General features: G+C 36.5%; 2 long non-coding RNA genes across 2 annotated transcripts; both read right to left on the bottom strand.

Annotated features, from left to right (window-relative positions):
• Positions 1-1,283: 1,283 nt before the first annotated feature.
• LOC149783973 (uncharacterized) lies at positions 1,284-4,337 on the bottom strand. The gene is made up of 5 exons (XR_016414087.1): positions 4,293-4,337; positions 2,809-3,005; positions 2,149-2,306; positions 1,847-1,953; positions 1,284-1,394 (listed from the first exon to the last, which is right to left on the bottom strand). It is a non-coding gene; the product is annotated as an uncharacterized LOC149783973 (long non-coding RNA).
• Positions 4,337-26,973, bottom strand: LOC149783974 (uncharacterized). Its single transcript, XR_016414088.1, has 4 exons — positions 26,811-26,973; positions 26,168-26,289; positions 21,139-21,253; positions 4,337-4,356 (listed from the first exon to the last, which is right to left on the bottom strand). It is a non-coding gene; the product is annotated as an uncharacterized LOC149783974 (long non-coding RNA).
• Between the last annotated feature and the right edge of the window lie 447 nt (positions 26,974-27,420).

Here is a 27,420-nt window from a genome sequence, read left to right on the forward strand (position 1 = left end):
GCCCTCAAGCTGGAGCAGTCATAGGAAATATAATAAATCGCCACGGTCGGAATTTATCCCCAAGCTGGGGTAATCGATGGGTAAAGTCTTATCCACAGTCGGGGATTTATTCAAGCTTCAGGTGCAAGTTTTTGTGCATCTCCATGCCCTTGCATAAAACACAGTTACACGTTTTTTTATATAGATATTTTTCAGTTGTAGACAGGAATAATATGTATTTGCGAGTGTTTGAAATCAATGGGTTCATTATGAATTGAGTGGCACTACATTTCAAAAGCAAAATTGGATTGAAATGCAAGAACTGTAGTACGGAATTAGTGTTGGTTCTGGATCGTAGAATGGAATTGTGTGTGTGTGATTGGATTTTTAACGTAGCTTGAATAATTTTTCAGTCATATTGCTACGATGTCTGCAGTGTGGCAGTTTATAGTGATGTATAGCACTGGGGCATCATGCTGCAAACATGTAGTATGATGTTGCACCCAGTCACATTATCCTGACACCAGGCCGATCAGTCCTAACACTAACCTCTTAATGCTGAGCGTCTAGCGAGGTAGCTGTTAATACCATTTTTGTAAGTCTTTGGTATGACTTGGCTGGGGTTTGAACCCATGACCTCCCGCTTCTGAGGCGGACACTCTAACCACTAGGACACTGGAGTGGTCAGAATGGAATTGTAACAATTACAATGGAAGCAATTTGTATTATGCTTGTTGGGGCATTCCTCACTGATGGCTGTCAGTGACATCATCATGGGAATGTGTAACAGCCACATTTTGTAAGAACAAGGTGTAGTTGGTGAACAATACAGACACTTTTCTGCCATTTCCACTGGCATCATCTCATATGATGTTATTTAAAAAAACTTCCTACAACATACTCACAACATATAAAACCTTTATGCAAATCTGATGAAAGCTGCTTGTGTTTCTGAAACACATATTCCATACTGGTGGCAAGAATGTCCAAATCTACATTACAAAAATGAAAACATTACCATCCACCTAGGAGTTGCAAATGTATGAAATCCTCTTGTTGGGTAGTTTTACTAACAGGCTTTACAGCAGGGCCTTCCATTAGATTTAAATGTGGCAGGTAAGTTGACAAAGTAGGGTGGGGGGTTAGGGGGACCTACCCCAATGGGGATAATTCATTTTTTTTTTAAAGTAGCATGGTGTAAAGTAAAAGTAGATGGGCTGATAAGGAATCCACTGAATTTACAGACTAAAGGTTCAGACATTTGTTTTTAAGAGAAAAATGAAAGAAGGAAACAATACAACAGATATTTTAATATGACTTTAATGTTTATTTTCTAGATTTAATTAAGATTATGAATCAGAATCAGTCTCCAACTCCACTGTAAAGTTTATCTATTACTTCTTCTGCTCAGGCACCTGCAAATTAAAACAAAATTGTAATGCTTAAATAAAGTCATATCATCTCAGCACTAGTTACATATGCAGAAGTCATGTTAATCAGCATTATAAAAATGTATGAAATTTTCTTCACTGCACTTGTGCTTCCCTTACTATCGTTAAGCCATGATACAAGATAACTTTGCACTTACTTGTCATTTCTGGCAAGTGGATAGTGCAATCAATTTGCACAAAGATGAATTTATTTCATCCAAATATTTCATGTGAATAAAAATTCCAAATGGAGGCACTTGTCCGATCAGACAAGATATATGCATATTGTAGTTAGCTGGACTCTAGCTTTGATAGTCCTGGGCAATAGGATAAGCTGATTTTGTTATCAGTTTAGAAATGCATCCGCTTTGCAAATACTATGCTTTAAAAGACGAAACTGAATCCAATATTGATGAAATAAGAGTCATTTGGATTACCTTGTTTTTTATCATTCTGCGTTGGTTGGGTGCATATTTAAGGGTCTCTGATATGGTCTCTTCCATTCCATTTGCCTTTGCTTTGCCATTAGTTTTCAAGCAGGCTTCTGCAAGAGTAATACAATGTTTTAAAAAAGTTTCACAACAAAGGATGCATTGCATTTTTCTAAATGCCAGCAATAATCAATGGAATATTTTTAAAACATGTACTTTGAAATGTGGTCTCAAGTTACTTTATCAATTCATTTAAAAATCTCTGGCAAGTCACATGAAAAACACAATTTAAATCAAGCCATACTTACTTATCAAAACCTGACATATCACAAGCTCTTGAAATGCTTTTTTCCCTTTACGTCCCTTTGGACTATACTCTGGCCAGTCTTTTTGTTTTAAGCTTTTTCATCATCCTGCAGACACTATCCCCAATTGTAAACCTGCCAAGGGAGCTCAAGTAGCATATCTGAAAATAATAATAATAATAATATTACTATTTTTTGATTTTGATATTATTATTAGTAGTAGTATTTCATGATCGATGTGACAAAATATGCTTGTATATAGTTATTTTTTGCCATGGTTTTGCAAGCAAATTTAATTTCTCTAACTTGAAAAAAATTTGATAACATTAACTATGCAACACAATGTACTAATAGCAATTATAAACCAAATTAACCACCGTGAATCTATTAACTTCATAAATGACATTCACTCAAGTATTGAATTAAAGTAGCCACATAATATGTAATAGTGTATATGTAGTAAAATACCTGTTACATGTTCATCTCTAAACATGTTTTGGCCTACATCCGTAAGACAAAACAGCCGACCACTACATGTTCACCCCACCCCCAAAAATAATTATACAGGCACTGCAGAACTTGCATAAATTATTTTGAGGTTCACAACAGCAAATAAAGGTTATAACAGTTTTTTTTTAAATAGAAAATAAAGCCCCAATTTACCATCTTCTTGGAGAGTTTGGGATTCTCCTCCAACCTCTGGCAAAGGCCCTCTAGTTCCTCCACTGAATCACATGGCATTGCAAGAATTTCTTCTCTATATTCTGTGTCTGGGCCTTGTGTATGAACTTGGAGGGCCAGCTGCTCCAACAAATTCTCAATATTTGTGTCCAGTTTCATAAGTACATTGAACTGGAAATCTGTAACAGATTTGTGATGAAATTAGTTTTGAAAGATCAAGATCATTATTATAAACTCCTTAAAAAGATCTGTACAGTGAACATGGGTTTAACAATGAAATATATTTATGGAATGAAATACATGGTTTTTGTACAGTTTATATGAAAACTTTTCCCATAATCCTTTATTTTTTTATTCCCTGGATATGTTGTTTCACTGCTGGTGTCTGTAAAGTCTGCATTCAATGTAGATGGTTTAGGCGTCTGACTTACACAAGACAATGGTATACATCAGAAAGAAAAATAAAAAAAACCAATGGAATCATGAACAGTCGACACATCAATGAAAAACAATTCATTGTTTATTTGCACAAATAAGTCTTGAACAGTATGTTTTATGACCTATAATTTAATTAATTAACATCTCACAATGTTCTGAAATAACAGTATCTAAGCTACAAGAGCTTGTGCTTTCATGTCATAATCTTCCATTTTGCAAACAAATTTTGATGTTGAATCAATGTATATGACCTTAGCATTGAACACTAACATTCAAAATGTCTACAAGATGACAAGACTATTATCAACTGAAGTGACAACAAACCAATGAGTTTTACGTGCATTGAACATAAGCATTTTTAAATGCTATAAAATGTGTTTTTAGTGTATGGCCACAAATTACCCAACATTTTGTCAAACATAAAACAGTTCTACTACCTTAGATGAGAATTAAATTCATAAATACAGTGTATAATTGACCTACTCGTATTTAGAGAGCTGTAAATGAAATAAGAGATTATATAAAAGTCAACACCTGTAGTATTTGTTTCATTATTCTATAATGTACATTTTTTTTCCATCCTCAATACTTACTACTTGCAGAGGAACTGGCAGAGAGAAATCTTTATATTCTCCACTCCAGAGTGGATGGGGATGGTGATGGTGTTGTCCTTCTGGATGCAGCTAAGAGTATAAAGATTATCACTACTCCTTAATTGCAGTAAAAAAGAAACAAAGAAATCAGACTGGATTTTTTGGCATGTAAACAAAATGCATACTGGTTGCAATGACCACTGTATATAAAGCAGTGATACAATATATCACAAAATGCATTCTTTTTTAACAAAACATCTAATCTCATATATACAGCATCATGAGTAAGTAAGTACTCTTAAACACATCTTATTAAACAGACAGAAAAATGATGAAATTTATACATACTTTTGATAAAGAATTTCCAATTGTGGCATGGTATAAAAGCAATTGATAAAAAATAAAAAGAGACCAGATAAACTAAATAGAACATACCAGCAGGATAAGAGGAAATCTTGGAGTCTGCAAAATACTCTCCATTTCAGTTCTTCATTTTCATCTGAAATGTCAATGAGAACTTGTAAATACTGTATGAGTCCTTGAATACACTGACTCCTTGTGACATACTGGGTTTGCAGAACAATCGCTAGCAATATTCACCACTTTTAAATCCAGCTGGTGAATTTTCACCATGAAATGCATCCGAATGCAGTGAATAATCCTGGATTAAAGACAAAATAGTGTACAGAAATCTGCAATAAATTAGTCAAGCTCCAGACAAAACAAAGATATGATTTATCTCTGATTCATAATGACTTTTCTTGTGCTACACATTTTACCAATGCAAATTACATTGAATTTTGTAAATTAAATGGTACAATTAAGATATGTATGTCAAAAGATTACTAATCTTCAGCTTTCCAATTAATGCTAAACACAAGTATCAAGTCATGTATTTAGTCTCTCACCACCAATAAATGCATTTTTAAGTAATCATCCTAGAGTGCACCAAAGTCATGTGAACTTGATCCAATTCCAACATTACTGCTGCTTGAGTGCTTAGATCCAGTATTGCCTTCACTAACTGATGTTATTAATACCTCTCTCTCATCAGCATAATTTCCATCATTTTTCAAAACTCCCATTGTAAAACCTCTGCTGAAGAAACTAACACTACACCATAAGGATTTAAAGAACTACTGCCCGGTTTCTAATCTCCAATTCATATAAAAAATCTTACAAAAGGTTGTTCAATCCCAGCTTGCATCTTGTCTGAATTCAAACAGTCTTTTTAGCAATGTACAATCTGCATATCGCCCTTGCCACAGGACACAAATTGTGTCTGCAAATAGATTACACTCCAGCCCAGTTGATCTATGTTGTGGTGTTGCACAGGGGTCTGTTCTTGGACCTGTTCTCTACACTCTATACACTCAGCTGCTCTCAAGTGTCATAGATCATCATCCAGTGTCTCACCAGTTGTACACTGATGACACCCAAATATACAAATCTAGCCACCCAACTGAAGTTGATGCTACCATCCAAGGTGTAGAGATGTGCATTTCTGATGTGAAATCATGGATGACTTGTAACAAGCTGCAGATGAATGATGATAAAACTGAGGCCATTCTGATTACAACACAAAGACTTTCTCATTCACGTCCTTTACCTCACACAATAAATATCAGCAACACCAACATTAAATTCACACAATCAGTACAAAACCTAGGTGTTACTCTGGACAGTACTCTCACATTGCACCAACATGTCATGAACATATGCAAGGCTGCATATCTTGAGCTGAGACGCATCAGCTCCATTCTCAGATATCTTTCAGTTGATGCCACTAAAACACTTGTGTGTTCATTACTACTTTCAAGACTGGACTATGGTAACTCAATTCTGTCTGGTTCATCTTAATATCTACTGCAGAGACTTCAAAAAGTTCAAAACATAGCTGCTTGGATCATACTCAGAGTACCACAATCAGAGCACACCTCCCCGCTGCTCTGTACCCAACACTGGCTATCCATTCGATCCAGAATCAAACACAACATTAGTTCTCTGTGCTACGTTTCACTGACAGACTCTAGTCCAACATACCTATCCGACCTCACCTATGTGTACACACAAGCAAGATACTTACACTCCTCTTCCGACAATCATATACTCATTATTCTCACTATGAAAACAGAGTCACATGGACAGCATTCTTTTGCATACCAGGGCCCAGCAACATGGAATGAATTGCCCACTGAACTTAGACACAAAGACGCAGTGATCCCATTCAAGAGTGCTATCAAAACTACTTATTCTGACTGCAAAAACAAACTTAATGACTTAATAATGTTAACTACCTTAAATATTCTCAGCATGTTTTTTATGTTTTCTAATTTCATGGTGTTTGTTTTTGTAATCATATCATTGTGTATGTTTTTATGTTGTCTAATGTTGCAAAGCGCTTAGAGCTTCTAAAGATTAGGCGCTATACAAAGTCCTCATTATTATTATTATTATATTTAGCTTGGATGAATATTTTTTAAATCAGTGGCCATAACTAAAACAATGGGATTTTGTTTTATCATCATAAAAGTATGTTGGACACCATCCATGATGTACAATGCTGTCTGACATTTCTATGCACCTAAGGTTTCCATCTCAAATATTAAAGCAAAATGCATACCAAATTTGACAGATTGACGAAAATAAAAAAAAGCAATGCTTACCATTTGAAAAGAGGCAATTGTCACTAGAATATTCTATTCAAAATGATATTAATTTTGGACACAGGGGATACCACCCCCATGTTTTCCTGACTCGTGATATGTCGGCCTATTCTGTGCACAGCTTTAAAAGATGTAATGTTTATCCATCGAGCTATAGAAATGAAATACATTTACTGTAGACTGTTTCTGTCAGCAATTAAGTTGAGTAATTAGGTCAGGTTTATAGCTAGTTTACAAAATTCAATGTAGAATGCCAATAAATGACAAGATATATTTTTGCAAACTAAAGTGATCTTGAAAAAAGATTAGTAAAGTTTAACATTTTATAAAAAATAAGCTATTATGTGGAAGAGAAACAACAATGAAATAGGATGCAATGTGTTTGCGTCTTGTTGATGGGGGAAAATTACTAAAGAATTTAGAAACAGACTATACGCTGGGGAATTTTTTGAGAATTTATGTTCTGGCGACAAGTTTACATATTGGGTAGCAGATGATTTTGCATGTGCGGGACAACTTCTTGCAAAATTGGAAACTTGGATTAAAATGCAGTATTGTTTTAAGGCATACATTACCATATTTTATATAATGTATTGTATGATTCTAAAAGATGCATAGTTAATCGGAATTTCTGGGTTACAGATTCAAGAAGGTCATGGAGTGGGTCTACATGTTGACTAATAAATTACTATTTGATCCCCTAGGTGATATTTCAATTCTAAATTAAAACTAATAATACTTAATGTATAACCAAAAATGCGACAACCTGGTGGAGAGGCGAAAATGGATATAAAAAACTTCCATATAGCCTCAGCAAATTTAAACTGAATAAATAGGGAAAAAATAATTAAACTAAACAACAAGACAAATTATGATATGATTTTCATACAAGAAACACATAATAAGTTGACTAAAGAACTAATAACTTCATATGAGGAAAAATTAAATGGGGTTATAATTGTGAATGATTATAAGGAGATGTAAGGGGAGGGGTAGCTACTTTTATCAAGAATAAAATGGGAGTAACTTGGGAGCAAAAAAACAAGGGAAACTTTTTTGCAGGAAGATTGATACATATTGTGATACAGGACACTCATTTTATAAATGTATAAATACCTGCTAATAAAAACAAAAAACAACAATTCATTGAAAACCTGTTTAAATATGTAGAAACAATTTCAAAGGCCCCCCTCCAATCTGTGTTGATATTGATGGAAATATTGTGGATCTGATGTGCAATCTTACTGCATGCAAATCTTTCCAGAAAGCACCTATGTACTGTTTAGACACCGGTATTTGGTAACAGCCATATCTAGCGCAAAATTCAAAATGGTCATAGGACAGAAGGTTGAGTAGCTACAATGTCATAGCCTCAATGTCTCCACGAAGTAGGGATAGTAATATTTGTGCTAGGGTTGTGCTATTCCATGTCGATTTACAAGTAACCAAACAGGATTTGATTTGGAAATATTTTTCGCAAAAAGATCTCTTCTGCCAATGGTAGCTCAATGGCTGGGAGAAATACTGGCAAGTCAGATGTGTATAAAATGTACAGCAATGTGTGCAGATAAAATTGTCAAAAATGTTTGCAGGTTTTAATGAAAGGGCTATATCAGCCTTGAAAGTGCCAGAAATTATCATTATAGATGTGGCTTGAGTCTACATGTTTTCAGTTAACAAAAACAGAGTATCAAAGCTAGTAACTGGCATCCTTGTTAATTTGACTAATAACTATTTTTAATTAACCATTTCAGATTTATAAATATATACTCAATAGTAGTGAAGTGGGATGATATAGCATCAATGGGACTTACCATTAAAAACCACCCTGGGACGATATAGCGTCAATGGGAAATTTAACATTATGGAAACCCTTGGGACGATATAGCGTCAAGGGGAATTTAACATGGGAATATGGGACTGTTTAGCGTCAAGGGGAATTGAACAGGGTGGGACTGTACAGCGTCAAGGGGAATTTAACATGGGCAAAAAAAAAAAAAAAAAAAAATCTTGGGCCTGTTGAGCATCAAGGGGAAATGGAACAGGGTCAGGACCCTATTTTAATAAGGTCCCGACCTGATGGGTCTATGGAAATGAAACAGGCGAATATTGAAACAGGGAGGGGTCTCTATTTTTTATTTTTTTTAAAACAAAAAAAAAAGAAAAAAAAAAGGGTAGGCAATGAAAGTCAAGATCTTTTCGAGACCTATGAGTGGCCCTGAAAAGGGCCTTTGGGTTTCTTCTTCTTCTAACTCTTCCACTTCTTCAACCATCTTCTAACTTTTACCAATATTCCTTTCATCTTCTTCTTTATTTCTGACTCAGGCATCCAGTCAGGATGACCTATCACTCGGAATTTCTCCTGTATTCTTATCCAGTTATTGTTGAGTTTCTCAAAGCTTTTTTTTCTCTTTCTATTTTCTTCTTCTTTTCTTTCCTTAGACCACTTTTCTTTGATGTTCTTTACCTCTTCCGTCAGCACTTTCCTCATTACTTCTTCCATTTTTGTCAACTGGTCGAACCCTCATTTTACGTATCACCACTCCATCCAATACAATACTTTTTCCAGGAAGCACCCGACTTGGATGACATGGTCCAGTGCTTCCTTCAAACTTCCCACTCTGACATAAGGTGGGTCAGTAAATCCGCTTGACTTGTTGACTTCTTCTTCTATCATCCCTGCGATGAGATCTCCGGCCACCTTTAGTCCTTTGACTTGAATAGTTAACAAGTCTTGCCTATTTCCATCACTCCATACCTTTTCTATTCTTCCTACGACATATTCAACATCCATTATCCAAAAATAGATATCTCTTAATAGATTGAATAATTTTGTCACCTCCATCTTCTTTGTTTATTCCGTGGAATGGTCTGAACGATTGTTGTTGTTGTTGAGTTGAATTATAGTGGCGTGCGCTTCGCATTGAGCATGTACCACTGGTTTATGATGCCACAGGCACCTAACTGATTACTCCTTGGAGGAAGGAATGGAGCCACTTCCTCCAGGCATATCTGTGTTCACAGAACACTAATTGATTGGGCCGTCAGGTCAAGGTACTTTTGTGTACACATCGATCTGATTGTAAGGCCTATGTTTTGTTTGAGTGGGATTGGACCCAGCACACACTCTGTCATTCATTTGCATTGATTAGCGACTAGTGGGATTGGACCCGATCTAGTCCGTATTTTTAATTTATGATGCGTGCACTGCACGTATGTGTTTTGATGTCTGTCCGTCGCAAAGGGCGAAAGTGGTCAGGCTCGGGCGGAGTTGTCTTGCCACAGGTTAGCAGGGTTTTTCCGATCCAGGGTATTTTTGTTCTAAATTTCCGTCTTTGGAATTTTGAATCATAAAAACTCTGTGCTGTTTTTTAAGAGAGATAGAGTCTATTGAGGTCGATGTTAGCTTTTAGGTGACAGTATTTGTCGATTGGTTTTGCAGCCTTGTGCTGCTGGCCCTGGATGGAGTTGGTGTTTTTTCCATCTTACTGAGTAATTGTTTTTGGGTCCTAATTATCTAGTTGTAAATTTTGGTTGCAGCCTTGTGCTGCTGGCCCTATAGTCACTGGTTTTTTTTGACTACCTTATACAAGTAATTTTTGGGGTGGTATTCTATATATTTGTTATATTTGCAGCATTGTGCCGCCGGGCCCGATAGTCGTTGGGTTTTTTTGACTACCTTATATGTGTAAGTTTAGGGTCTTAATACGGGGGATCCCTGATGGTCTATTCTTGCGACCACCTTTTACATTCTATTTTGGGACTATATGGTTATACCTAGTTTTTGTCTTAGCTGTCACCTATGTAGAAGATAGACTTTTGGAGCTGTTAGTTAGGGTGTTAGGTGAGTATTAAGTTAGGAGAAGTGGAGAAGGTTTGTTTTGTTTTTCCCACCACCCACCCCCTGTATATTTCTTCCTGGTATTTGAACTAGGTGTTTTTTAATTTAATGATATTTGTTTGTAGAGTTTTATCAGTCAGTGGGCTAGTTTTGATAAAATGAGTTTTTCTATTGTTCAGAATTTGGTACTTGTTTTGTGAGTGTATTTATTTTGTAATACTTTTGGCTAGATTCGGATTAGATTCCCTCGTCGATCACACTCGCCTCTCATAAATGGAGAGTTCGGGGAGACCGAATCCTTGTCTTCGCCATTGGTCCAAATTTGATATATATATATTTTATGTAAGTATTTATTAGTGTAATTTAGATAATTTCATTGCTTAGCCGGTTTCGGATTAGATTCTCTCGTCGATCACACGGTCTGAATGATGAATACTGTAGGTTCTTATAGTTAAAGCGCAGACCTGAAGGAAAACATCCCCCTAAGACTAAAATCTTATATTACCAAGATCATCACTTAAAACGTACAATTCACAATCTTCTCCTAGAGCAAAAGTAATCCACATAGTAAGTAATTTCAGACCACTGCCATTCAGGGTAACGTTCAAGAATCTCATTGAACTCTTTTGATGTAAACGGTCTAAAGCGATATAATAGTATGAATGCACCCTTGACCCAGAGAAATCTAACACACTGGTTGACTTTTTTCACTTATCTCTTGTGAATTTCTCGGAATAAAAGTTCTACAGTTATCCATTGAGATTTCACTCTGGCAAGCCCCTGCCAAACTTCCTTGTAAATCTTCTCTTGCAGTTCTTTAGGTAATGATTCAATATCGTTTTTGAAATGAAGTTTAAATACTGGTCTCGATGATGTCCAACATTTGACTCCTAACCAATCTGGTTTCTTCTTTAACGACATGGTAAGTTACTTCAATTTCTCGGTCCCACTAAGGGTAAGTAATGACAATTCGGTGACCAACGAGCATGTTCTAGATAGGCCGAATCTTGTGGTTCCCAGTGGTGAAGTGACACACCGCAACTGAAGCACTTGACTTTATCCCCTTCGTGCAAGTAGAAAAATCTGGCTCTGGCTAATTCTTTGGGGATCGGTCCTCCCAGATACTTAGGCCATTTTCCTTTGAATGATTGAAGACGATTTTCAAAGTCGCAGTATTCCGACAAACACACAGGGAACGAATATTCGTCTTTCACAGGTTCGTTTCGATGAGGACTGGGTGACATGGACAGGAGTTTGCTCAAGTCTGGATGACATCCGTAGGGGGGTAGACGTGAAGGTGAACATCCACATTTAAAATGAAACCCAGTAAAGTGTCCAAGAGGACGAGCAGCATCGCTTTCGCATCCCTCAGGTTTGACAGGCACAGCATCACTTTCCATGAGAGGGGTAGTGAGAACAAAGTTCTCATGATGCTTTACGGCATCGCTAAGGTCACAGCGTACAGCATCGTTCCCATCGCAAGGCTCACAATCACATTCCACTTCAGAAGCCCCAAACTTGAATTGTGCCTTTCTGAACTTGTTTTGTGTTTCTCTGAAAGGATTCATCTTGTTCGCTTGGTCTTGGTAGTCACAATGAACTATCGACCTTGACCATAGTCCCTTTTTATACTAGTCACAATGCAGTCTCAAGCTTGTACATCGTTCCTTTTTTATATCTAGTTTTTGAAGGTACTGTCTCTAAGGTACCGTCATAATTGTACCGTAGTGTAATGGGTGGAAAGGCCACAGAAAGGTAAGGGCAGTGCAAAGACCATCGAGTGTGTTCCAGAATAGCTGAACCTTTATAGATACATAGATTCATTCGTAGCTTCAGTCCACAAGCGAAACACTGTACTTCGTATCCCAATCCTGACTCAGGTCCCAAGTAGACAAATCCTGTTCTAGCTAAAACATGCGAAGAAGGTAATCCTTCCCTATCCGTAAACTATTTCTGAAATGTGTCCAATCGACGGGCACAATCACAATAGTCAGGTAAGAAGACTGGAAAATGGTAGGGTTTGAACTTGGAGTTCTCATCAGGTTTCTCACTTGATTCTTGCTGTGGCGTAGTCATGCTTCTGGTGAGTGGCTATCCACTTACAACCAATGTTTTATACCGACATGTCCATATGGCAATATAAAGTGATTGGGAAGCCGCACTCGCTTCTGATACACGATTTGACAGACTTTTTCCAAGGGTCGACTGACGATGTGGTGAGTGGGTAAACGTACAATCTTGTTCGGTTGATAGGTGGTCACTTTAAAGTGTTCATCTTCTCTAGACTGCAAAGCTTCTTTCAATACGCCAAAGTTCACCACTCGACTGGTACGATAATTCAGAGTCAATCCTTTCACTGTACACTTCGTGTGCACTTCTCCTTGTTTGTCCCAGTATTCGTAGCCGTAATTTTTAAGACCGCCACTGGTGAAACTTAGAATCTTGTCGTCAGAATGCTCGTCTGTCCAGGCTCCTAAACGGTCTCCTTCGATGTTAGAGTGCTGTTGACTCGGGTGATCGATGTAGATGCAACTATCCGTGTCAAAGTACAGGACGCGTTCCCCTAACAGTTCTAAAGCTTCGTACAGTTTTAAGCGAGCATGAGCTGTCACGTAAGCTGCAATGATGACATTTCCAAAAGGATCGGCTTCTACAAAGTCCAGATCTTCTTCGTAATTGACTAAGATCAAATCTTCGCGAACGACGTCCACGTGTTTGATGAATTTAGTTTTGTTGTGAATCATCTGGAAGTAGCAGGAAGGTTCTGTCAAATATTCTTGGGTAAACACGGTCGTTGTGCCATTTTACCCCACAAGCAATTTAACATCACTTTGGCAAACGATCGCCTGCCTTTGTTTTTCTCGATGTGATCTAAAGTAATGCCTTCTTGTGCCCAGTATTTCTCTTTGAATGTCTTTTGGTCTTCGGGAGTGTGATACCAGGACGGATAACCACTGGCTTCTTGCTTTAGTTTCAAAAAGGCATCCACGTAGTCTGCCAAAATGCCTTTCTGAGTGGGGTCACCCTTGTTGTATTGTTCTGTCTTGGGAAAGTGAAAAATTTCATACACTTCTAACAGTTGGTATCCCATGTCCAGAGCTTTGAACAATTCTACGCTGACCCACGTCCCCGTCAAGGCCCGTTCTTCCTGGGTGTGCTGACAAGGCTGGTCTTGGTTGCACGTTTCAGCACAAGTACGGCACAAAGGAAACATCAGTTTGTCTTGACAATGGTGAGGTAGAACGGGATGGTACAAGTCAGTGGGAGCCAAAACTTTACATTTGATCAAGCCTTCATATTGTCGAATGTTTTTCAAATCGATGTGTTCCGTCAACAATTGTGGGTGCCCTGCAGGAAAGCGACAATATTTGCACACGTAGGGATACAGTGAACACACGTCCAAGTATTTGATTTCTTCTCCTTTCTCTTCGTCGGCTTGGTACAGCAAACTGGTGGCATTGGTCCTTCCTCCGTACAAACTATCCCTCGTGTTCAGGGGGTCCATGAACTGGTAACTTTCCACGAGGTGTTTAAACTCTGGATCGGTTTTCAAACGGTGATGGTACTCGTGTTCCCACATTTCCACCACTTAGTATCCTTCCTGTTCTAACTTTAGGCGTTGCTGACATGTGGCCTGGTACAAGTCTTCCATGGTTCATTGTAAAAACTGATTTTTAGTGCCACGGTCAGGGTAACAGACGGGGCATCCGTGAAATAAGCAACCTTTAAACTCGTACACAATCTTGGGGTTTTCTAAGTCCCAACCATCGACCGAATGCATTCTGATGGTCTTTTCACCCCCTCCGTTGCGGGCATGCTGAATCCATTTGTCTTCCTTGTCACACAAGTAATGTAACCAGCGTAGGGCTTTGACCGAGTATTGACGTTTGACATAGTTGGTCATTTGAGGACTGATGACAGCCACGGTGTTTTCAGGCATGAATCATTGCCGGTACACTAAGGAACATGCTTTGGCAATGGTGCAAGCTTCTTTGAAAGGATCGACCCCTCCGTGTTCCATGAACAGTTCTCGAAATTTTCCACAGCAACACCGTAAAATGTCCACGTCGGAACGACAATACTTTAGCATTTCTTCCTGAAAGTCGAAAGGGTCAGAGGCGTGAGCCTGGTACCAAGCGTAGAAAGCTTCTCGTTGTTCGGTACGCATGTTGTCAGGGTCGTAATAGTGAGCCTCAGGCAAATGGGGTAGAACGGTGTGTTGATTGGCTTCCGTATTGAAAAAGTGTGGAAAGCACCCTTTAGCCATTTCTGTCATTCCAAACGTTTTAGGCATTCGACTCAAAGGCATGGCTAAGTAACTCATCGAATCTTTAAACTGTACTTGTCCCACTTGCATGAAAATGATTTTGGCTCCATTCAAAGTGACTTTAGGACGTTCGATGCCATGTTCTGTATAGTATCTGTGAAGAAACTGTCCATCGTATCCGGAGAAATTGTGAGCCATCACTGTGGCATGACGATGACAATCTCCGTAATGTTCGATGTCCTCTTGGATCCACGTCTTGTCGATGGGGTGTAAGACCCATCGAGCGAAATCAGCTAGCGTGTTCGGTCCTCGAAAGATTTTTTCACGTCCTCCAGAAATCTTGCTGCAGTGAAGGCAATGACTGAAAATAGGTTCTTGAATGCACTTCTCGCACGCTCGATGAGCCACGCAGAAATTAGGAATGTGAATACCAGTCTCTTGCATGCATTCAAAATCGAAAAAGATGAAATTGCCTTTCTTCTTGTGACCGATCTCTTTCTCTGGTTGGGGTTGGTATTTTTGCACATAGCATTCGTGTTCCAAGTCCACGATGTGGCAGCAAATGTGACATTTTTTCTTCCCTCGACACAGGTGTGCCTTGGCATTATTGGTAAGTATGCCTTGTCCACAGGTAGGGCACAATCTCAGCAGCTGACAAGCACATTTCTTCTGTGAACCTTGCATCTTCAAATGTTGTTGGTAACAGGCAGGGCTGACAAACGTGCGCAGACCAGTTGAACAATGCACTCGTTCTTGTCCTTCGCTCAGACAGGGTGGAGAGGCCAAACATGCTGAGCATTTCAATCCACATCTCGGTGATGAACCCTTCTGCTTTCTCTAACAGTACTTCGGACTTGAAATCTTTAAACTTCACCGTGTATTTGTAAGCTGTAGTTCTAAATTTTCTAGAGGGATGCTCTTCCGTCTCTTGAATGGAATAGTACTTTTCACGGTTGACTAAGGGTGGTGAACTTTGTTTAGAGGGTTTGGATTCTGGTTCACTCATGTCCTCTTCAAAATCACTGGCATGAATTTGTGCCAAGACTTCAGCCCTGGTACGAGGCGATAAAGCACGTTTCTGCCTCTTACTTTCTTCTTCCTTCTTCTCAAATGAATTGGATCGTTTCATCTTGATAGCAAAAACTCAAATGACTAAAGTTTAAACACCATGGACTAATTTATAGTCATAGCAGACCAGCGTATATAAAAGGGTATGTGTCTTGTCCTTTCACTATTCATTTCACTCTCAAACCGAGCACAACGATGGAAGAGACTACCCAGATCGAACGTTTCATCAGAGCTTTGCGAGGGGTCATCCAAAAATTCTCTTCAGACCAGCCGAGGGACTACTCTCCTTCCTTTCAAGATAAAAGTCAAGATACTTGCTATATCTGTCAGAAGAAAGGGCATTGGTCTTCAGAGTGTCCAGACCGTCAAAAAAGAAAAAAAGGGGCTAGAAAAGACAAAAGTCAAGATACCTGTTATTATTGTCAAGAAAAAGGACACTGGTCTCCAGATTTCCCAAAAAAGAAACAAGGAGTCAGAAGAAGAGAGGGATTCTTCAGAGGAAGAAGAGGAAGAAAACAGGTGAAGAAAAAGAAACAGGAGAAGAAAAGAAGAAGAGAAGAAAGTGAGGAGGAATAGGAGGAAAAGACTGTGGTGGTGAAGAAATTCAAAAAACTCAGAGAGTGAACAATGAGACAGAAGAAGTTTATGAACTTTTTAAAGTGCTCTGTTGTGAATTGTGAATTGGATTGTAAATATTTATAAAAGAATAAATTAGGTATTAAAAGGTAAGTGTCTTTGGGTTTTGATTTTAAAATAAGAACCTACACTCACACACTCATACACACGTACTACAGAGGTAAAATGTTTTTTTTTTATAGTTTGAATGGATGTTGGCAATTGAAAGTCTATCTCTTTTCGACAGACGTGGGTGGCCCTGAAAAGGGCCTTTTTTGGTGTAGGGGTGAGTTTAAGCAATCAACTTTAACTGCCTTAAGCCTTTGCCACGGCCAAGGCCTACTTCTGGACTGCGTAGTGTTGATGATGATGATTTGGTTGAAATCACTAAGGGTGGCACGGGAGGCTTAGTCACAGGGTTGGAGTGTTTAGCTCGGGAAGGTCGTATTCTCTTTGGTCGTAATAAAGAAGTCTGATAACATTTGTTTCAGACTTCTTAACTCCGCTAAAATGTCTAACAGTACCGTGACCATTTGATTTTCACACCCTTGTTTCTTTGCTGCTGCTTCTTCTTCTTCTTGTTTTTTTCTTACCTCTTCTTTTTGCTGCTGTTGCTGTAGGAGAAAAGCTTGTTCCGCTTCCTTTTGCTGTTGTATAAATTTCTCCAATTCTTCTTTCTGTCTCTGTCTAAATTTCTCCACGTGTGGTAATGAAGGAGAAGGTGACGAAGGTTCCGGAACAAATTCTTGCGAGGTAAGAAAATCCACAAAATCCCAATTCACCTCTTCTGAAAGTAAGTCCGGTTTCCCTTGGGTAGTCTCCACAGCTGGTGCACCCCAATTTATCGTTTTCTGAGTTTCCGTCATGTTGAAAAACTGTCGCATGAATTGACTGCACACAGGTGCTAGCAAATCTATATAGACCACATGACGTCACAGACTGCTCTCTTCGGATTGGATGTGGGCGTGTTTGGATTGGTCAGTGAACTCCGTTTCAATCCTTCCTCTCCCTATAAATAAGTGTAGTTCACTGCATTCCTTCACCTGTTCTCGGCGCCTCAACATGTGGACCAACGTTCAATCTTCTATGCTTGTGTCTTCGATGATGTTCAGGACAGACATACCGATGTACGTCCGATCCAAGTGGACAGTTGTCCATAGGACAGATACCAGCCTATGGATACGTAGGATCTATGTGGAGAGGCAAGGATGTCTCAAAAGAGTTTTAGTCTATGGTCCTGCAGTCAGACGAAGCCTAAGGACAAGAAGAAGTCACAGATGCCCTTTATGTTAAGGGCATATTAACATAAACCCAAAGGCCCTTTTCAGGGCCACTCATAGGTCTCGAAAAGATCTTGACTTTCACTGCCTACCCTTTTTTTATTTTTTTTTTTGTTTTAAAAAAAATAAAAAATAGAGACCCCTCCCTGTTTCAATTTTCGCCTGTTCCATTTCCATAGACCCATCAGGTCGGGACCTTATTAAAATAGGGTCCCGACCCTGCTCCATTTCCCCTTGACGCTCAACAGGCCCAAGATTTTTTTTTTTTTTTGCCCATGTTAAATTCCCCTTGACGCTATACAGTCCCACCCTGTTCAATTCCCCTTGACGCTAAACAGTCCCATATTCCCATGTTAAATTCCCCTTGATGCTATATCATCCCAGGGGTTTCCACAATGTTAAATTTCCCATTGACGCTATATCGTCCCAGGGTGGTTTTTAATGGTAAGTCCCATTGACGCTATATCGTCCCACTTCACTACTCTCAATGTGTTTATACCAATATTAAGTTTCTGTATGTCACTGTGTTTAAGTTTTGATTTTCTCTGTTTTATTTCACTTGATACAAACACATGCTGACTAATCTTGTCATGTGGTGTATCTCGATCATACTGTAAAAGTGCATAGCTTAACACAGGTTTCGAACTCTTGCTATGAGCAGCAGCAGTAAACATGGCATGTACCACTAGAAATCAACTTTTTTTCTTCTTGGCTATAAAATCATTAGGTACTAATGTGTAAACTATTAAGTTGGTAATTTTTTAAATATAATTATTGTGCAGATTTACTAAATGTACTTTTGCGATACTAAGTCCCATGTTTGTTTAAAGGTTCTAACAAGCTGGGGTTTTTATGCAATATGTCATAAGTATATAAGGTGTTGTGGGCTGCATGTATGAAGACAGCTCAGCAGCTTTCTAACTAATATTGCAATTACTATGAGCTTTTTTAAAAGTTATTTATTTTTTTTAAGTTGTTTCTTACTATTCTGTATATAGTTTAGAAACTTTAAGCAATATTTTGGACTAGTCCGATAACATAAGACACATCACCCAATATATTTGTTGGGGGGCTGATGGGTCTTACTGCCTAACGAAGGGTGCTGTGTGGAGCGTTTTGATGTCGACTAACAGTGTAATGAAAGTCAAATTTTCTGAAATATCACACACAACTGGTAACCAATAACAATGCATTTCTACAAAGTAAAGTTATAATGTTTTTGTCAGACTTCACTTATCCTGATGTCTTTTCTCTAATAAATTCAAATTCTCACAAAAGAACCGGACCTGTTTTCAAGTTTTGTTGGCCCACATTTCAGTTGGCTGGAAAGCGATGAAAGTCAGGAATGCCAAAATCGGGTTAAGCTGAAACATTATTCTTTAAGGAAACAAATAAAAATATGTTTTGCCTATTGGAACTGTAAGCAATGTTTTGTTTCATTCAAGAAACATATTCCCCACATGAACCTACTTAAACAAACTTTGGCGTACCTCGACTACCATTGCATTGCAACAAATTCAAATGTATGTCAATGGAACATGAAAATGTGTCCATTTGCTAGTGTCATATTTTCACTCCACCAGGATAAAGACAGCACTGCAAGTATATTAATTACACATAAATTAGTGGAAGAGTGTCGATATAGGCTGCCAAGTGTGTGAGCTATTCCTGAAACTTGGACTACTCATTCCGATGACAATTGACATTGGAACACATATACATGGCCATTATTTGGGTAGTAAGACATAGCACTAAAACAAAATATTTTGGACTTGTACATTTTTGTTTAAGATTTTATTTAAGCACAAAATATTTATTGATGGAATTTAATGTGCTTTTCTCTATTCTAAATTATATAATTAATATTCATTCCTAACTTATTTTACAAGCAAACTACATATAGTTATATCATTTGTTATAAGAACTTGGCTATATTGTCAAGTGAGTGTTATCTTCACATACCAACACGTGTATGTACTGATTTTCTGTATTTAAGACTCTAATTCCATGCCTGAGAAATTTTTCTTATGCTGCAATACATGATTCAATTTCTTATACAGTATAGGTCCAAAAATGTTCTTAGGGATATAGAATACCCAAGTCATTGTGAGTGTTATCCTTGCTGAGTTGATCTTTGCAATACAATTTAATCATTACTTAATCCATGATATGATTGAGGTTTTTTTAAACTAGTAATTTTTTAAATTACATTACATTTTTTTGTAATGTAACAAATCCAAATCACACACACACACTTAATCTAGCACTTCACACACATAATTCCAATGTCTTCACAAAAAGCTCAAAATGTCAAAGTCACTGTGAGTGTTATCTTCACTGACATAATATTCTAACTTCAAGTCAACAATAACTTATTAATCTAGCAATCCAGAAAAGCATAATTTAATGACATTTTTCTTTCATAATTTACTAGTTGTCTAAGTCTGAGGTGGGCAAACTATTTTTCAATGTAGCCACAGGTGTGGCGAATGAGAAGTGAAAAACATCATACGATGCCACAACTGAGCCAAACTTACATGGCCAATTTGCCACTTGTGGCAATTGGTCACAAGGTTGCCCACCCTGGGTCTAAGTCAGTGTGACCATTGTCATTACCAGCCTGAAACCCAATTTAATGCCATTTGTATAAATTCATTTCAAATAAATATTATGATATAGTTGAAGTGTAAAGTCAAGCGAGTATTCTGTTTGCAGATTTTACATTTTAGATATTACAGTAAAGTCATATTTTCTCTTGTGTAGTGAACTTTATTGCAACTGGTTCCAAAATAGTAAAACTTATTCAGTTTTCATTCACCAGAATAGGTATTAATACAATCCTGAACTAACTGTATGGTACTAAAATATACCCTGATCTTGTGTGAGATTGTAATATACAGAACTATACCTCAAGACAACAATAATATATTGAATTTATATTATATCAAGACTGTCATGGTTATGAACTCCAACTTTATTCAGGTTTTTTCATAATAAATGATCATCTTGTGTTATGGCTGAAAAGAAATCAGAGTTCATTTTAACTCCATTCTCTCCACATTTGTCAGTTGTTATGAGGCATACTCATCATCAGTGTTATAGTAAAATGTAATCTTATCTGGATCAATCTTGCTGGTGTAATATATGAATGGAGAAAGAATATTACCATCCAGATTAAAATATTTTTTATTCAGACTCTACTGAAAATTTTAGCTGGATATGTGATACGGAGCCTGATGTGTACGAACAAAGCAATGTGTACCATGACCTTTTTAATTTAACATTTTAAACTCCTGCAGAAGAAAGAGATTTTTAGATCCATTAAATTGTATTAACAAAAACATTTCTTCAGTATGATTTTCCTTTACTTAGTAGTGACACAACTCATATTTTAAAGTTGTTGTTTTGTGTTTGGTTTGGCTTTTTATGGTAAAGCAACACAAGTAAGTTATTTAGTGCCAAGGCACTTTAAGTATAGTGCCTTGCCCAAGGATGCACCATGGTAGCTAACCCAGGTTGGTCCGATGGTAGAATTTGAACCTACCTTATTTCACAGGTCCAGAAAGCTAACCACTGAGCAACTACAGCTCCCCATCTTATAGTGGAATGCTGGTATACTTTATGATCAAGAAGGATGGGTTGGGGTATGCATGTTGCATCTGAAAAAAGTGATGGAATTTTTGTTTACATAATATTTTAGTCATACAATACGAATCATTTTCTATTGATTTAAGATGTATCAGATCAAGTTAAGAAAAATGATATATTCTGTTTCCTGGGAATGTACTAAAATTCACTGTTAATGTTTGATTTTTTTGGTAGTAAGCTTACTTGGTATTTTTTTCTTTTTAACTTGAATACCTAATTTGTTAACATCCTGTCCTAAATCTTCATGGTTCTGTCTATAAAGTGACAACTGTTGATACATGTAGGGAAGTTTTTGTTTATATCTTTTGATTTTTGTGGTTCTGGAAGTTGCAGTATTTGTTGTTGTATTATTAACCATTTCAGTAATTTAATGAATGCAGAGTATACTGCTCTATACATGAAATTTATGGGAAGATAATGTAAAAGTATGTTTCACTGCAAATATAAATTGTTTAAAATAATAATATATCATTTATCATATGACTATTCAATTGTGGTAACTAGTATTCCATCCAATATCTATATATTAAAACATGTCTTTTCATACAGCTGGTGATCATTTAGATACAAGTCCAATTGAACATAATCAAATTATCAATGCAGGTGTTTTTATTAGTAGTAGTATTGCAAGTATAAGTGTTAGTATTAAGATTTCATATACAGGTATGATAAGTGTATCATAATGTTTAAATGATGCTCCTTGTTACAACATAAAATATGTTCATTGAAACAAATGGTTCACTGGTAAATTGGCAGTAAAGGTCTTCACTGAATTATGTTGCATAAACTATTTTACAATAAAACATATATGATGCATCTCAATTATGATGATGTGGAGGAGGAGGATTAATAATAATGCAGTTTAAGTTATCTTCATCACATAAGTTCTAGCAGATGTGTCATTTTTATGTGGCTCATTATCAGTTTGAAACTGGTCTATGATTCCTGGATCTGCACATATCTGGCCCCCTGCTGTTGTGCTGCTATGGTCTTTACAGTTCATTAGGATATCAGTTACACTTGGTTTACATTTAGAACCCCATGGGATGGAATGCCCAGTTTGAAACTGAGAGAATGGTTAATTATCCATAATATAACTCCTGCAGTTATTATTAGGTTTGATATCAAGGTCTTTCATTAAAAGCTTTTCAACTCATGTTCTGTTCTACCATACAGATAAATAAAGTCAAATTCAAGGCTTTCAGAATTGTCCAGTTTGTTTCATGTGTTGTCAGTTTAATGGGCAGGTAACTAAATGTGCAGCAGACGGACTGTATATTGCCACTGTACCACATAAATATCAGTGCTTAGTCTGCTCTCAGTGGCTGTGGTTTGATTAGTTACAAGTATCATCACATGTGACTAATTATTAACCAATGTAATGAAACTTATATAATTAGAAGGCTGTATTTAAAAACTCTAAAGATCTTAAATGTGTGCTAGAGGGTAGGGTTAGCAGTTATAATCCCAATTATGTTGTGACGAGCAAAAAGCACTGCACACATTTGAGCTTTTAGTTTGGTTCTGGTAGGGTCAAAACATGCAGGTACATTTTGATCTTTAAAAATTAACATAATTCCCATGTAATACTTTCCAAACCTAAGTATGCAATTGATCTGATAAAAGTTTTGAGATTACTGTTTAGGCTCTGTTCTTACAATACTAGATATACCTGACTACTCCACAGTGAAATGGCCAACTGTTAAGTTATATAAGCCAGATGAGTAATGTTAGCCATTTGTTTAAGTGTTTTCTCATTAATTTCATTTGTGTCACAGAGTTGCATGCAATATTTCTTTCTAGAATAAATTTATTTTATTTTCTAATTGTGTATTTTATGGTCTCACTGGACAGTTTATCTGGTGAATTTTCATCCGACAATGACCAATTACAGAAAAATGAGAATAATTTTACACTGAAGATACTAACAAAAACAAACTAATGATTTTTGTAGAAAGCATACATGTGAGATTTTGACTGCAGTAATCAGGTTAATTCCTGATGCAGCTATTGATTTCTATACTGAACCATCACTGCCACCATCTCCTAAATTTTACATTCATTTTTGACAAGAAATAGCTATTTTCAATATTTTTCTGTGACAAGGCAGCTAAAAGAATCAGTATGTGGCTTATGCATGAATAAAGTTCACTAGTACTATAACAAATTAGCATACTTTTTTCATCAACCCTCAACCATCTAGATTTTTTTATATTTGCCTCTGTAGCAGACACACATCAAGGTCAGCAGCTCATTTGCAGATCAAGCATTTGATCTCCAATGCTCATCTAACTGTGACAGGCTGTCACTAACAAGCCAACCTATTTCCATGCCTAACTCAAAGTAAATCTAAACCACATTATAGATTTAGCTTATGTGTGAATTTAGAAATGCTAGGCTTGTGATAATTAGGTTCATGCCTTCTACCTTAAAAATTAGGTGTATGTCAAAATACAAAATTATCCAGTGAGACCTATGATGTTAATTTTAATCCCTATGGGATTTGTGACATAAAAAACCCAAATGCTTTATGTATTAAAAGGTAACTAATGGGGGCAGGATCTGCAGTGAATCAATGGTATGTATGATAGACTCCTGATAAAAATGTTTGTGTTACAATCCTGTTATCAAGTCAACCAGGTTACCTACTACAATGTACCCTTGCCTTACTCCAATTCCCTCAGTACTCAGTAAACAACTAGTGTTGCTGTACATAACAAAACCAGTCCATATTGATTTTACCTATTTTACTAAATCCTGACAAAAATAATTCTCTAAATAAAGCATGATTAATATGTGAAGGTCTCGCATGTAATCAAACTCTTCCAAGCTTTTAATGATATGAACCGATTTATCAATGTTTATCAAATTTACATGAAAAACTATTTCTTATTTGTTATCAAATATGTTAGATGTTTTGATCATATAAGCATTTCTGCTACATTAGATCAAAATAATCTTTTTGTCAGAAATAGAGCCCTTATAGTATTTGCAAGGTCAACCAATCAGATGCAGAATTTGAGTTTAATATGAATGAATATTTTTTTTACAAAATTGCTCCTTTGCTATATCTTGATGAGATAAATCTATTTACCAAGTCTGATAAAATTAATGAGAAATAGTTTTAAGAGCAGTAGCAAGAATGGCGAGTGAGATGTAGAACCACCACATTATTTGCATAGAATTTGCTTACAGCCTCAGACATACAAGCAAATAATTAAACAAGTCAGATCTAAATTTGACCATAAACACTGTTGTGCAAGTCGTAAGAAACTCTGCCAATCAGATGCAAGGTCACTTCATTAACATACCTTTATCACACTCATAATAAGCATCATTGTGAAGCTTGACTATAGAAGCCCAATGGCCAAGTATGATCAAACTTGAATCAGCAGTAGTGGTTATAACCTCGTGTATTTGTATGCATCTTCACTTCTTCAATCTAGATCTCATTTATATAAGCATGTATTCTAAATTTAGTAAAAACTGCACTATATGCATAAATACTGCATGCGGTGGTAACATGCTCAGTCAGGTGAAAGATCACTTTATTATTATTAATGGTTAACACTCATCAAACTTCGAGGACAACTTAATGATTTTAGTCTATATTGTGGAAGTATGGCTTTTAGGTTGGTTAAAAGAACTCAACTAATCTTATACATGATCACCTCGTGTATATACTTGGATTTTGCTGAATTCCTAAAGCATGGAAAGATGCCATAAAAAACCACCTAGTACATAATAATTTTGATAAGCAGGATGATAAAATAACGAACTTGCGAAAACAAGATTCACTCAAGTTTATTTACAAAGATCTTTGACAGGAAGCTAAAAGGCAACACACTGCGAAGCAAGAAACTTGGATGCAAGTATTAAATAAAAATATAAGTAGTGAGAAGTGGTCTGATATATATAGCCGGGCAAAATGCTGTACCAAGGATACCAAGTTGATCTCTTTTAACTTTAAATTAATCCATAGAATAATCGCTACTAATGATATTCTTAAAAGAATTAACATATTTGATGACAACAAATGTACTTTCTGTAAGAGTGAAACTGAAAGTATTGAGCATCTCTTTTATGACTGCAGTACATGTATTACTTCACAGTTTTGGTACCGTTTTGATGAAGTTTTTGCACCTTTTTGCCCAAATATTGTACATCTGTCCAAAAAAGAAACATTTTTAGGAAGTGAACAACTGGACAGTTTGGATAATTTTCTGCTTATTTTGGCAAAATATTATATTTATACTTGCAGATTCAATATGAAAAATCCTTCTATTTTTGCTTTTAAGCAAATAGTTACAATGCATAAGAACATTGAAAATTACACTGCCAAGGTAAATAAAAAAGAGGACCAATTTCTTCAAAAATGGACCTCAACAATGAACATTTAACTTGTCTCTGACTTGAGGGTAAACAGGAACAAAATACTGTAATATCACAAAAGCCATGTCACCTAGATTTTGGCCATATGCATGTGTATATGCGTGTGTGTGTGTGTGTGTTTTTCTTTTTTACTTTCTCTGTAGATTATATTTATTATCCCTAGATTATCTGATAACCAGAAATGTTTGATTGTAAGGTGATCCTGGGATGGTTCCCCGACCCAGTGGTCAACCTATTACGGGGTTAATAAAAAAAAAAAAAAAAAAAAAAAAAAAAAACACTTGGATTTTGCTCATTATTAGATTTATCCAAGATGTTGATTTAAGCCCAAAACCAAGTTTTATATAAACAAATTGATCAGAACTATGGACTCCAAAGTAGCTAATTTCTTACTGTTGAAAGACAGAAGGGGATGTGAAATAAATAACACACTCTGGACCATTACATAAACCCACTTAGCCTTTTGACCAGTTGAGATAAAATAGCAACAATAATGTTAATTCAGATTGATAAATTATGTTTTCTCACATTACCTCTAGCCCTTTTCAACATGGATGGTATTTTTCTTCCACATATGTCAGCTCTTAATTAGTGGCCCTTTTCCATCATGAATGTTGTAGGTGAAACTCTCAGAATTAGGCTTTTTAATTTGTATCTGAAAAAGAAAAAAATTATTGGTCTGCATATATCAATGTCACCTTTTCTGTATTAAATTAAAATACCATGTGTGTGTGTGTGTGTGTGTGTGTGTGTGTGTGTGTGTGTTCATTTTAGAATTTAAGCATACTTGTCTCCATGTGTTTATTTTACAATTGATGATGATAACACATAACTGGTTCAATTGATAAAATGTTATTTCTGACTTCTTACAACTGCTCATTATATCTGAATTTACATTCAATGTTTGTTTTAATTAACATATTTTGGATAATGGGCAAATTATTTATTTTGTAGTTTATCATTATATCATTTATCCGTAATTTATCATTCAAATATTTAAAATATAGTACCATTATACTGACTTCATATTCTATATGATATCCCAGCAATACATGTTAAGCAGATAAGTGCAAATAAAAATGTTTAGAATGTAAAAGCTACTCCAAGCTCAAAGAAGATCTGCAAAAGATGATCTCCAACATATTACCAAACAAAAAGCGAAGTTAACGCAGTTACCTTTTTTATGATGTCTCAAACACCAACGGTACTGTACAGCTACGTCTTCTGAGTTTTACCGTCATCTTGTCTTTCAAACCAGAATTAATTTCTTGAGCTCTTACAAAATGAAGAAAATTTTAAATACTATAATTTAAGCAGCTTCTTTACATGACATAAGATAAATTATTGCACAGTGTTATGTCTTTCAGCACGACGCAACTTCACATTTGGACGCGTGCTGCGTGGGCATCCCTGACACAGCAACTGACATGAATCCTTTATTAGCAGACAATAATTCGGAATAAATCCTCCGCAAATCTAACATTCTCGATTTTTCATAGTTCCACTTTTTCACTGTTGCATTTGTTTGATTGTGCTCATGAAGTTCAATGAATCAAGTTCATCTGCTGTCTGAAATCCCGGTTCAGTTGGTATTTTCTTCCGCGCATGATGCCGTGTAAATACAAGTTACGGTCGACATTCAAAGTGGTTTAGGTTAATTTATTATTTTCCTTTATTAAGGTCATTTGCAGAAAGTGTTTCGCTAGGATGAGATAATTTTAAAAAAAATATATCAAAAATAAAACTTTCTTTTCCAACGCTAATACTGGATATATTTCAATTTGTG

The sequence above is a fragment of the Sinohyriopsis cumingii genome, chromosome 14 (assembly GCF_028554795.1).
Source record: "Sinohyriopsis cumingii isolate HCF-2022 chromosome 14, ASM2855479v2, whole genome shotgun sequence".
In the NCBI taxonomy this organism is placed as follows: domain Eukaryota; kingdom Metazoa; phylum Mollusca; class Bivalvia; order Unionida; family Unionidae; genus Sinohyriopsis; species Sinohyriopsis cumingii.